This window comes from Zalophus californianus, chromosome X, assembly GCF_009762305.2.
Source record: "Zalophus californianus isolate mZalCal1 chromosome X, mZalCal1.pri.v2, whole genome shotgun sequence".
NCBI lineage: Eukaryota > Metazoa > Chordata > Mammalia > Carnivora > Otariidae > Zalophus > Zalophus californianus.
In genome coordinates this window covers 30443376-30456151 of record NC_045612.1, presented here as the reverse complement: position 1 = coordinate 30456151, position 12776 = coordinate 30443376, and the positions used below count along the sequence as shown (strand labels likewise).

The 12776-nt window shown below is 47.2% G+C and overlaps 1 pseudogene across 1 annotated transcript; it reads left to right on the top strand.

Moving 5' to 3' along the window:
- Positions 1 to 8895: 8895 nt before the first annotated feature.
- On the top strand, positions 8896 to 9710 carry LOC113930669 (annotated as a pseudogene). The gene has a single exon (XR_003522574.2). The product of XR_003522574.2 is annotated as a translationally-controlled tumor protein-like (transcript).
- Positions 9711 to 12776: the final 3066 nt, after the last annotated feature.

Genomic DNA, 12776 nt, shown 5'->3' with positions numbered 1-12776 from the left:
AAGTCTGCTTCTCCCTCTCCCACTCCCCCTGCTTGTGTTCCTGCTCTCGCTGTGTCTCTCTGTCAAATAAATAAATAAAATCTTTAAAAAAAAAAAAAAGAAAAAAGAAAACCTCATGAAATATATTTCATGTTGAAAAAACATTACAATGAGAAATAGAGGCCAAGAGAGAAGGACTATTTATGCAGGCTAGCCAGCCCATTGTGCCCTCTGGGCAGATCTGCGAGAGGGGCCACATTTTAATGAGAAGGTTGCTTAGTGACCATAGAACCAGAGCAAGGGGCTTAGCTGGATGGCTTTAATGTCCAAAAACAGCAAGCAACAGTAGGGTGCTACGTTCACCGCCCCTGCAGTGAGAAACTGCCTGCCATGCCTAGTGCCCCAAGAATCCACCCCAAGATTGTTGGATCGCATTGCACTGGACCTCCTTGCTTGTGTGTATATATATATATATATACATGACTTCGCCTCCCCCAACCGTGTCTTAGAGGCCGACAGTAAACTCACAGCTGTACCACTCAGCTTTGCATCCATTTGAGGTCTGGCGTCTGACCCTCTGTTTTGCCCTTGGACTTCTCGAGGCTTCATCTGCAGCCTCTCCCCAGTGGATTTCACTTTGGACTTGCTCCTTGACTTCCCGCTAAGCTTCTCTAGCTTCACAACCCCAATAGGGGCCCTGCCTCTACCTGCCCCACTCCTGGGGTGGGGGCAGGGCGCGGGGATTCAGACACACACCTGACAAGTGACCCAGACATTTCAAGAAGTTGAGTGAGACCCTCAGACGTGAGGGCACTGGGTGGGCCCTGCCAATTCTTTCTCTAGTTCCCACTTCTCTGTGTCTGGTGTTGACTGCTTCCCTTCTGAGCAACACATCCTCTCTTCAGCTTATAACTCTCTGTTAAGTTACAGTCAATTTCTTACTCTCCCTGCTTTGGGCCTGGGAAACATTTTGCCCTTAAAATATTATTTTTAATGTCTGATCTTCTCCATCATATGCTGATTGTATTACTTTGAGGGAGGGATTGCCCTGCTAATCAACAGAAACCAAAGCATATTTTAAATTTCTTATATACCCCTAGCATCTAACACAATGCCAGGCATACAGCAGGTGCTCAGTAATAAATGAGTGAAAGAATGAATTCAATGAAAGGGAATGCGAAATATACGGACAACAGAGTGGGGATGTGGGACAAATCAGCTTTTTAGAGTTTGAGTCTTAAAACATAAGTGCATTATTAATTGCACAGATAATGCATGAATCCAATGTTATAAAAAAGAAAACAAAAGACAAAAGAATAAAGTCAAAGTTCCCCAGGGTGGCTGGCTGGCTGGGTCGGAGGAGCATGTGACTCTTGATCTCAGGGTTGTGAGTTCGAGCCCCACACTGGGTGTAGAGATGACTTAAATAAATAAATACTTTTTTAAAAAAAAGTCAAGTTCCCTTTCATCAACTATCCCCAAACCTAATCTCTTCCCTACAGGTAACCACTGTTTGACATGCATCTTCTGAAGCACTTATTTTTTTTTTTAAGATTTTATTTATTTATTTATTTGACAGAGAGAGAGACGCAGCGAGAGAAGGAACACAAGCAGGGGGAGTGGGAGAGGGAGAAGCAGGCTCCCCGCCGAGCAGGGAGCCCGATGCGGGGCTCGGTCCCAGGACCCCGGGATCATGACCTGAGCTGAAGGCAGACACTTAACAACTGAGCCACCCAGGCGCCCCTTCTGAAGCACTTTATATGTATATCTCTATGTCCACTGACATGGAGTGAACTCAAAGATACATTGTAAAATGAAAAAACATTGGAATACAATAGTTACAATCTGGTGCCACGTATATTTTTTAAAACTCTCATTAACTGTGACGTTGGTTCTGGAAACAATTCCAATGTGTAGTGGCAGGGCGGGGGGCAGGGGTTCCCCTCACACCAACAAGCAATTATTGGATACCAGCAGGGGGACCGAGGAGTCAACACAATACTGACACTATGTGATAGCGTCAGGTCTCACAGGTCAAGGGTTCAATCTTACAAGACTCTTCCCACCCCCGCCGACCGCCACTTCAGAGACCAATGGCAAGTACAGGTTGTTAGGGTTATAAATCAGAGATTCCCACAGCCCCCTCCTCAGGTTCAATTAATTTGCTAGAGTGGCTCATAGAACCCAGGGAACACGTTTACCAGTTTGTTGAACGGTATGATAAGGATGCAGATGGACGGGGCGCCTGGGTGGCTCAGTCGGTAAGCATCTGCCTTCAGCTCAGGTCATGATCCCGGGGTCCTGGGATCGAGCCCTGCATCGGGATCCTTGCTCCGCGGGAAGCCTGCTTCTCCATCTGCCTGCCGCTCCCCCTGCTTGTGCTCTCTCTCTCTCACACACACAGATAAATAAATAAAACCTTAAAAAAGGGAGGGGAGGGGGAACGCAAATGAACAGTCAGATGGAAGAGGTGCATAGGGCAAGGCATGTGGAAGGTGCCACAGAGCCTTGAACGTCCTCTCCAGGAAAGCCACTGTGCCCAATCTCCACATGTTCGCCAACCTGGAAGCTCTCTGAACCCCGTACTGGGGGGACTTTATGGAGGCTCACTCACGTGATCACGACTGATCATTAAGTCCATTTTTCAGCCCTTCTCCCTTCTCAAGGAAATAAGGGGCAGGGCGGAAAATTCCAAGCTTCTAATCAAGGCTTGGTCTTTCTTTCTTTCTTTTTTTTTTTTTTTTAAGATTTTATTTATTTATTTGACAGAGAGACACAGCCAGAGAGGGAACACAAGCAGGGGGAGTGGGAGAGGGAGAAGCAGGCTTCCCGTGGAGCAGAGAGCCCGATGCGGGGCTCGATCCCAGGACCCTGGGATCATGACCTGAGCCGAAGGCAGCCACTTAACGACTGAGCCGCCCAGGCGCCCCAAGCCTTGATCTTTCTGGCGAGCAGTCCTCATCCAAGCATTACCCAAGAACCCACCCAGAGTCGCCTCATTTGTCAGAAAAGGACACTGCTGTCACCCTGAAATGATAAGGGTTTGGGAGTCCTGTGCCAAAACTTGTCAAAAAACCCCAACATTAGAGCAAAAGAGGCTCCTGGTGCTCTGATCGCTTGGGAAATCTCAATGGCTCAAGAGCCCTATGCCAGGAACCGGGCGCAGAGACAGACACATATTTTTATTTCTATTATCTCACAGCCCACCCCCTGGTCCCTGGCCACAGAGCCCTTACAGCAAAATGATACACAAGTCAAAAGATAAAGGCTCATTACTAGAACCTCTTGCAGTCATTCATACCCACCCAGTCCATCATCTTATTGTAGGAAAACGTCTCCCAGTGCGAGGCCACTCAGGCGTGCAGGCTTCCACTCGGTCTTGTCCCAAAAGCAAGAGTGGTTTCAGCAAACATATGGCTTCACCACTTCAGGCATCTGGTATAATCAACTAAGAGCGAATATCATCTTTTGCTCGGAGCTCCTTTCGAAGTGTTACTGTAATATTGGAGTTCCCTTTATTACGTAACCCATGTGTTTATTTCCTTACCCTCCATGACTCTTTTTCCTTCTCTCCATTTATATGCAAACGTTTTCACCTCGGGGAGGGACATCAGGTGCTGTCTACTGTGTTGGTCTAGACTGCAGGCAGCTCTATCAGCCCAGCAAATACCCACGCTCGGTCCAGTGCTGTTCACACACGGTACAGGTCACGGGTGCAGAGCTAGTGGGCTCTCTTCCCCACCAGGCAGTATATAGCTGCATTTGCTGTTCGTTCCAATTTTGTCAGAGGAGGCGAACGCACATCCTGCCCCATTAGGCCCTTAGAAATTCTGTCTGACATACTGGTCACAATCATAGTTAACGGTGTCTCATTCTGAAATCAGCCCTACTTCCAGCCCCTGTAATTGCAGCCCCGGTCCTATCACCACTGCTCCAAGTAGGGGGAAAAAAAGTTGAGGTGATGTGAGGAAGAAGAAAAAAAAAAAAGTATAGGGGCGCCTGGGTGGCTCAGTCGGTCAGTTCAGCATCTGCCTTCGGCTCAGGTCATGATCCCGGGGTCCTGGGATCGAGCCCCGCGTCGGGCTCCCTGCTCAGCGGGGAGCCTGCTTCTCCCTCTGCCTCCGCCTGTTTGTGCTCTCTCTCTCTGTCAAATAAATAAAATCTTTAAAAAAAAGAAAAGTATAGCTGTGATACCTGTGTCTTCCCTTGGCAAGAACTGCATAGTCAACAGTGTATTATGCTAAGTGAAATAAGACAGAGAAAGACAAATACTGTATGATTTCACTTCTATGTGAAATCTAAAATACAAAACAATGGAACAAACAAAACAAAACAGAAACAGGCTCCTAAGTACAGAGAACAAACTGGTGGATGCCAGAGGGGAGAGTGGGGGGATGCATGAGGTAGGTGAAGTGCATCCGAAGGTACCACCTTCCAGTTATACAATCAATAAGTCACAGGGATGTAAAGTACAGCACAGGGACTGTGGTCAGGAATATCATAATGACTTCGTAGGGTGACTACACTTACCACAGTGAGCATTTTGTAATGTATATAATTCTCTAATCACTATGGTGGGTGCCTGAAGCTAATTTTTAAAAAGAATTGGATTTTTTAAAGACTTTATTTATTTATTTGAGAGAGAGAGAGATCATGAGCAGGGGGGAAGAATAGAGGGAGAAGCAGCCCCCCCACTGAGCAGGGAGCCCGATGTGGGGCTCGATCCCAGGACCCTAGGATCATGACCTGAGCCGAAGGCAGACGCTTAACCATCTGAGCCACCCAGGTGTCCTGTTCCGGGTCTTTTAGAGCACTCAGAGCACTGGCACCTACCACCCCGTAAGCAACACCCAGGCTAGAGTCAACATCTGTCTGTTCGTGTCGGGACCCATTAGTGGCCCCCAGTGCTGCCACAGTCAGTCTCGCTTGCCAGCTATGTTCAGGGCCTTCCCACCCTCGGCCACACAGCCATCTGCAGTCTCTGTCTCTCTTGATGGCAGACAGAACCGTTTTTATTGGCATTTTGTGCCTCAGAAGGTGCAGGAGGAACATGTCTACACTCAGCCCATCTCTGCCTTGCTGGAGACCTCCAATGTCCACTTATTTCATGGATCCAGGTGGCCATCTCCAGGGAGCACCCGAGGATATCTGTTTGTAAATTCCTGTCTTCTTCCAGACCTGGAAGGGAGCTCTTCTGATGGGCATTGACATGTCCTTCTTCAATGCACCCGTCTAATTTCCATAGAACCAAGCCCCATACAGGCATCCTTTTAACAGGCCAGATTTTCATTGTCCTCCTATCTGACCATACGACCAGGCCATTGGCCACTTCCTATGAGTCGGTAAAAACCCCAACATAAGGGCTCTTTCCACTATTCAATTCTTCCATCACCGCAGGAAAACAGTGTGCGTTTCAGCCCACTGAGCCGATTTGTTTTGACCTTCTTTGATCAGAGTGGTTGGCCATCCAAACAAGATGTTGTCCATTTACCGTGGAGCTGCCACTCACAAATCAAGGGACTCTTTGTTGGGCCATCAAGAGCTGTGTGTAGGGCACTGTCCAAGTTACAGTTGATGCCAACAAGTCCTCATGCAGTTCCAGAGTCAGTCCTAGGGGGAAAAAAAGTCTCCTTGCTCACGAGCATCTCCTCCTCATGATCCCATATAAACCACTTCCATTTTCTTATGGAACACCTCTGGGCGCGGCCATTTCCATTAGAGCTTTGCTCCAACATCACCCAAGACATTGCGAGTATTTCAGGTTTCAAGAACATTTTATGTCCTTCAGTCATCAGAGTAGATTTTTAAAGATTTTATTTTATTTATTTATTTTTGTATTAGAGAGAGAGACACAGCGAGAGAGGAAACACAAGCAGGGGGAGTGGGAGAGGGAGAAGCAGGCTTCCCGCCGAGCAGGGAGCCCGATGCGGGGCTCGATCCCAGGACCCTGGGATCATGACCTGAGCCGAAGGCAGACGCCTAAGGACTGAGCCACCCAGGCACCCCCATCGGAGTAGCTTTAATTACTGTCCGAAACCAAGGTAGTGAGTGCCCCTCAAATTGAATTCTCTAGTCCAAAGTCCTACTAGTCATTGCTGGGAGGCACTCAAAGACTTTCCCAGAAGTCCCAGTCCATTGTCTACACAGGCCTATTGCCCCAAGAAATGGTCCCTACCAATACTCTAGCTTCTTCTATTCCTCACTGTGTGGGCTCACGTGGTCTTCCTGATTCCCATTCAGCATGCCCAAGTAATATCTCATGAAAGGCCAACTTGCCCGCCTTCTGTTTATAAAACAGAACACTAGGTGGGGGAAACATTCCCCAGTCAGATACAATGTTTATTTCCAAAATACAATCAAGTAATGACCCAAACACTTCACAGAAAGACCATTCACACGTACCAATTCTCCTACAAACTTTTACTGAATTCCATCAACCCTTACATTCCTAACTGTAGCCTCCATTAGGACTTCATCAGCAGGTTTGGGTTTTACAGAACTGGATAGGGAAAGGGTTTGGGGGCCAGACATAATATCCACTCCCATGTAGGGGACGGCTGAGACCTCCCCGTAATAAAAAGACAGATTATTGGGGGGAAAAAAAACATAGAAGTTTAATAACACGTACACCTCCTGTAAACATGGGACATATACCAGGAAAACTAACTTCTAAAAATGGCCCAAGCTACCACCTTAAATATCTCCAGCTAAAGACAAAAGATGGGGGTGGGGGAAGCAGTTATGGGAGGTTCCCAGGCAAAGCACAGTGAAGGAGGGTAAGTCTCAGATTTCAGTGTCTGCCTTCTCCATGGATAAAAATTTCTAGAGATTTCTCAGCCATCCTTCTCTTTCTGGTACACCAAAGGAGACACCCTTACAAATGGAGATTTCCCTTATAAACATAAATGTCCCTTACAAAAGGGTTTTTAAGGTTTTATTTATTTATTTGTCAGAGAGAGAGAGAGAGAGAGAGAGAGCACAAGCAAGGGGAGCTGCAGGTGGAGGGAGAAGCAGGCTCCCCACCAAGCAGGGAGCCCGATGCGGGGCTCGATGCGGGGCTCGATGCGGGGCTCGATGCGGGGCTCGATGCGGGGCTCGATGCGGGGCTCGATCCCAGGACCCTGGGGTCATGACCTGAGCCGAAGGCAGATGCTTAACAACTGAGCCACCCAGGCGCGCCTCAAAAGGGTAACTTCTACTTGTTTTTCAGAGCTTCTCCTGTGTCTGCTGTTTCTTAAAAATAACCAGCTCAAGATAATCCTTAAGCCAAAGAGACTTGTTTGGGGTGGCCGCTTCTGCTCCCCTTTACCCATAAAACATTCAGGGGGCCCAACTTCTTTACACAATGCCTGTTTACACGTTCCAACCTTCACAATCCTATCAACCATTTTAAAATTCTTTTGATCTAATTGTAGCCCGAATCAGGGCTTCACCAGTGTTTTGGTACCACAGTGTGTGAGGCTCCTGTATTGATGAGTCCTGGAAACTTCTCTTCTCCATCCCCTGACCATTTTACTCACTTTTGTTCAACGGGTTTGCATCACCATCGAGGGGCCAAGCCAAGGGACCCTGGACCTTTTGTCAGTCTTTACCTTGATTAACCTGCCTAACCATCACCCCCAGTGATTGCTGGTCAACTTTCTCATAGTAATCTCTACCTTCCAGCTTTTTAAAAATTTAACACCAGTGGCACCTGGGGGGCTCAGTCGGTTAAGTGTCTGCCTTCAGCTCAGGTCATGATCTCACGAGCCCAGCCTCAGGCTCCCTGCTCTGCAGGGAGTCTGCTTCTCCCTTTCTCTCTGCCCTCACCACCACCCCCCACCCCGCTCATGCTCACTCTCTCTCTCAAATAAATAAAATCTTTTAAAAAGAAAGATTCTCTCTCTCCTCCTTCCCCTGCCCCCTCCAATTTTTTTTACACCATAAATTAATTAATTAATTAATTAATTAATTAATTTTAACACCAAACAGGGGTAAATAGAGTACACTGACTTGGGTCACTTTAATGTTGGGGGAACCAATAAGGAGTCCCTTTGTTCGACACAGCCTTTGGTAATACCAATTAAAACCTTCGTTTTGTTAAGAAGAAAACCACAGGCCCAAAATGGCATTGCTTGGGTCAAGCCAAGTCACCAAACCAGGGCTTCATACCTAACCTAATTGCAGTCTCAACCTCCTCCTAAAATGTAAGTCAACCTGTCAATCAGGAATTTTCTGATAAACATCAGTGAGGTAATCTATCACGGGGGCCTTCTCCATTGGGCAAAGGAAGATGAGGTGATCTGCATAAGACCCTTGCGCCTCTTCCAAGGGAAGGTGATCCCACCTGAAATAATCCTGGCTTTTCTTTCGCTTATAACTTTCTTGCCCTTACCTACAAAAACCCTTCTTCCATTTTGTTCTTCTGGGAGTGTCCCTCTACTTGCTAGATGAGGTGCTGCCCGATTCATGAATCGCTGAATAAAACCAGCTAGATCTTCAAATTTACTCAGTTGAATTTTGCTTTTCTTTTTTTTTTAAGATTTTTTTTTTAAATTTATTTGACAGAGAGAGAGACACAGCGAGAGAGGGAACACAAGAAGGGGGAGTGGGAGAGGGAGAAGCAGGCTTCCCGCGGAGCAGGGAGCCTGATGCGGGGCTCGATCCCAGGACCCTGGGATCATGACCTGAGCCGAAGGCAGACGCTTAACGACTGAGCCACCCAGGCGCCCTTGAATTTTGCTTTTCAACAGATCAAACCCTATCCATGTCCATTTTATTCATCCCACTTCTTAATAACCATCTAAAGACTTCCACCCTGCGGGGGAGAGGCCAGTGACTCTCTCCTTTCTGCTTCCTCTTGGTTTCTCCCCATCAATATTTGCCTTACTCACCGTATTTCTTATTAGCCATTTAAAAATGTTCACCTTAGCTTTTCCACCCGCTCCCCCCTCCCCCCGAGTGCCGCTCCGGCTGCACCGCGCTCGCTCAGAGCTCCCGGCTTCTGCTAAGGTAGTGCCGCGGTCGTCTCTCTCCAGCCGTCGTCATGATCATCTACCGGGACCTCATCAGCCATGATGAGATGTTCTCCGACATCTACAAGATCCGGGAGATCGCGGACGGGCTGTGCCCGGAGGTGGAGGGGAAGATGGTCAGTAGGACAGAGGGTAACATTGATGACTCGCTCACTGGTGGAAATGCCTCCGCTGAAGGCCCAGAGGGCGAAGGTACGGAAAGCGCAGTAATCACTGGTGTTGATATTGTCATGAACCATCACTTGCAGGAAACCAGCTTCACAAAAGAAGCCTACAAGAAGTACATCAAAGATTACATGAAATCAATCAAAGGCAAACTTGAAGAACAGAGGCCAGAAAGAGTAAAGCCTTTTATGACAGGGGCTGCAGAACAAATTAAGCACATCCTTGCTAAACCAGTTCTTTATTGGTGAAAACATGAATCCAGATGGCATGGTTGCTCTGCTGGACTACCGTGAGGATGGTGTGACCCCATATATGATTTTCTTTAAGGATGGTTTAGAAATGGAGAAATGTTAACGAATTCGGCCGTGACTTTGGATGTGTCACCTGTCGCCGTAACGGGCTGCTCCTCTTCATCCACACGACACCAGGACTTAGACAGATGGGACTAATGGCATCTTGAGCTCTTCATTTGTTTTGACCCTGATTTATATGGAGCAGAGGCATTGTTTTTAAGAAAAAAACATGTCATGTAGGTTGTCTAAAAATAAAATGCATTTAAACTCAAAAAAAAAAAAATGTTCACCTTAGGGCCACCTGACGGGCTCAGTTCCTAGAGCATGCCAAGTCTTGATCTCGAGGTCATGAGTTCAAGCCCCACACTGGGTGTAGAGCTTACTTAAACACACACACACAGTTAAAAAAAAAAGTAATTAAAAATTTCCACCTTGATGATAAGAGTTCCACGACTCTCCCCTCAGCCTCTCCCCATTCCCTTGTTAATTAACCTACTGGGGTTTTTGTTTGTTTTTTAAAGATTTTTAAAAAGATTTTATTTATTTATTTGAGAGAGAGAGAGAGAGAGACAGTAGGAGCAGGGGCAGAGGGAGAGGGAGAAGCAGGCTCTACTCCTCTTCACCACGAAACGAAACAACTCCTTCACACTATCCCCCCTGGTTTCAATGATTTCTTGGTTTTTGCCCTTCCCCCATGTTGATTACCTCCTTGGGGACCAGAGGTCCTAGAGGTACGTTCTTGTGGCCCCTACATAATTGTTCTCTTTGTAGGTGGCTTTGAGGCTAGTCACTGAAGCTTGGACCAACCCAAATCTGAGCTTAGTTTAGCATCAAGGACAGATCAGGCACTTTCTCTTACTTTCATTTTAGCTTGTTAACTTTCAAAATAAAACTGTCCATTATTTTACCAGCAACAATGGGTTTATTCCGGAATAGCAATTTGGGACAAGAAAGCTACATAAAACCATTGGCCCAGGGGAGCTGGGGGGGCTTTCATAAGCACATTGCTAGGGCCCCAGGGCACCCGTGGTGACCAGGGCAAGAGGATTTGCTTTGCCGGCCCGCTGCTCAGCTTCTGGCATTGCCAGTAAAAAGAGTCACCTTTCCCGGGGCAGGAGCTAATTGCTCCCAAAGTCTTCAGAGAGCTATTTGGATCAGCAAGGTGTGGCCTTGTGCAGACAGAACACTCCTGGAGAGTCCTCACAAGCTCTCAGAATTTATAGTCTAAATGTCCCTTTGCCGTAGTTGCTTCTTCCTATGTTTTTATTGATGAGCCCCCAGTGGGGTCCCTCAGCAGCTGAGCTACTGAGTTCTTTTTTTTTTTTTTAAAGATTTATTTATTTATTTGAGAGAGAGAGAGAGTGAGTGTGCACACATGTGTGAGGTGGGGAGGAGCAGAGGGAGAGGGGGTATCTTAAGCAGACTTCGTGCTCAGCGTGGAGCCGGATGCAGGGCTTGATCTCACAACCCTGAGATCATGACCTGAGCCGACATCAACAGTCCGACGCTCAACCGACTGAGCTGCCCAGGCGCCCCCTGAGCTACTGAGTTCTCATCGGTGAGAAGACAGGAGAGGACAACATCCTAACACAACTTACTTCATTCTTAGAACAACTTTACCTCCAAAAACAACTTTTTTTGGGGGGGGGGGCGCTTTGCCATAAAAAGTAGATTAAAACAACTTCACTTAAGTCATAAACAAGTGGGTTTGAAATCACATCAAGCCAATACACAACAGTCCCTCGGTGGTGTCTGCCTTTACTGGAGCTATCCCTTTCCTGCTCCGGGAACCACTCTGACCCATCAGCAGGATGGGCCCTGCATCGGTTCCCTAGGGCTGCTGTATAGCAAAGTACCACAAACTAGGTGACGAAAACTCCAGAAATGTATTGTCTTACAGTTCTGGGGACTCCGAGTTCAAAATCAGGAGTCATCAGGGCCACACTCAACTCTGCCACCGGCACAGGAATCCTTCCTTGTCTCTTCCTAGCTTCTGGTGGTTTGCCGGGGATCTTTGCTGTTCCTTGGCTTATAGAGGCATCGCCCCGCCCCTCCAGGTTCCCACGCCATCCTTGCCATCCTCCCTGTGTGTCTCACACCGTCTTTGCTCTGGCCATGTCTCCGTGTTCAAATTCTCCCTTTCCATGAGGACGCCAGCCATATTGGATTGGGGCCCACCTTCTTGACTTCATCTCAACTTGATTACCTCTGTAAAGACCCTCTCTCCAAAGACCCTCTCTCCAAATGAGGTCACATTCTGATGTACCGGGGGTTAGGATTTCAACATATCTTTTTTTGGAGGGACACGGTTCAGCCCATAACAGCCCCCAGGAAACCATGTTAAGATTGCAGTGCTTGCCCTCCTGCCCATGGCTGATTGAACGAGGGTGACTCAAGGTGAATTAGTCGGGCTTTTTCTCTCAAGATTTTGGATCTAGAATCGAGAAACATAATCTTCAGGTGTGAACTGGGAGCTGAAAAGTGCTATTTTGCACTCTGTGGACCAGAAAAGCAGAAAAAGCCAGTCTGTAGAGGGAATATGGAAGCAGATACACACAGAGAAATAGAAGATGAAAATACTTAGAGTCTACGCAATACCCATGTACTGAATACGGCTAATGCGTAAGGTCCGGGCAACTCCTTTCTATCCGTTAGCTGATTGCCTCATCTTAACATGTATTATCTCCATTGTGAAGACGAGAAGAGTGAGGTTCAGAAAGGTTAAGTTGCTTGCCCAAAGCCACCCAGCTATTAAATAACAAAGCAAAGCTTCAAATCTGCCTGGACCCACAGTTCTATACTCTCAGTGCTCACACTAGATCTCTGTCCTGGCTCTAACCCCATCCTGAGGCCCACATACACTTCTGCTCTTGAATTCTAAGACACATTATAATAAAGTACATACATCTTAAGAGCATAGATCAATAAATTTTGACATATTTGGGGGGCACCTGGGTGGCTCAGTCGTTAAGCGTCTGCCTTCGGCTCAGGTCATGATCCCAGGGTCCTGGGATGGAGCCCCACATGGGGCTACCTGCTCAGTGGGGGAGCCTGCTTCTCCCTCTCCCTCTGCCCCTCCCCCCACTCATGCTCTCGCTGATTCTCTCTCAAATAAATACAATCTTGAAATAAATAAATTTTTACATACTTTTATATACACCCGTGTACATGTACCTAATTCATGATGGAGTACATTTCCGGCACCCCAGAAGCCTCCCTCCTGACACTTCCCAGTCAATTCCCCCCAAAGGTGACCACTTCTCTGATCTCTCTAGCACCACAGACAAAGACGTGGGGTTTTTTTGTTTTGTTTTTTTTTAACCAG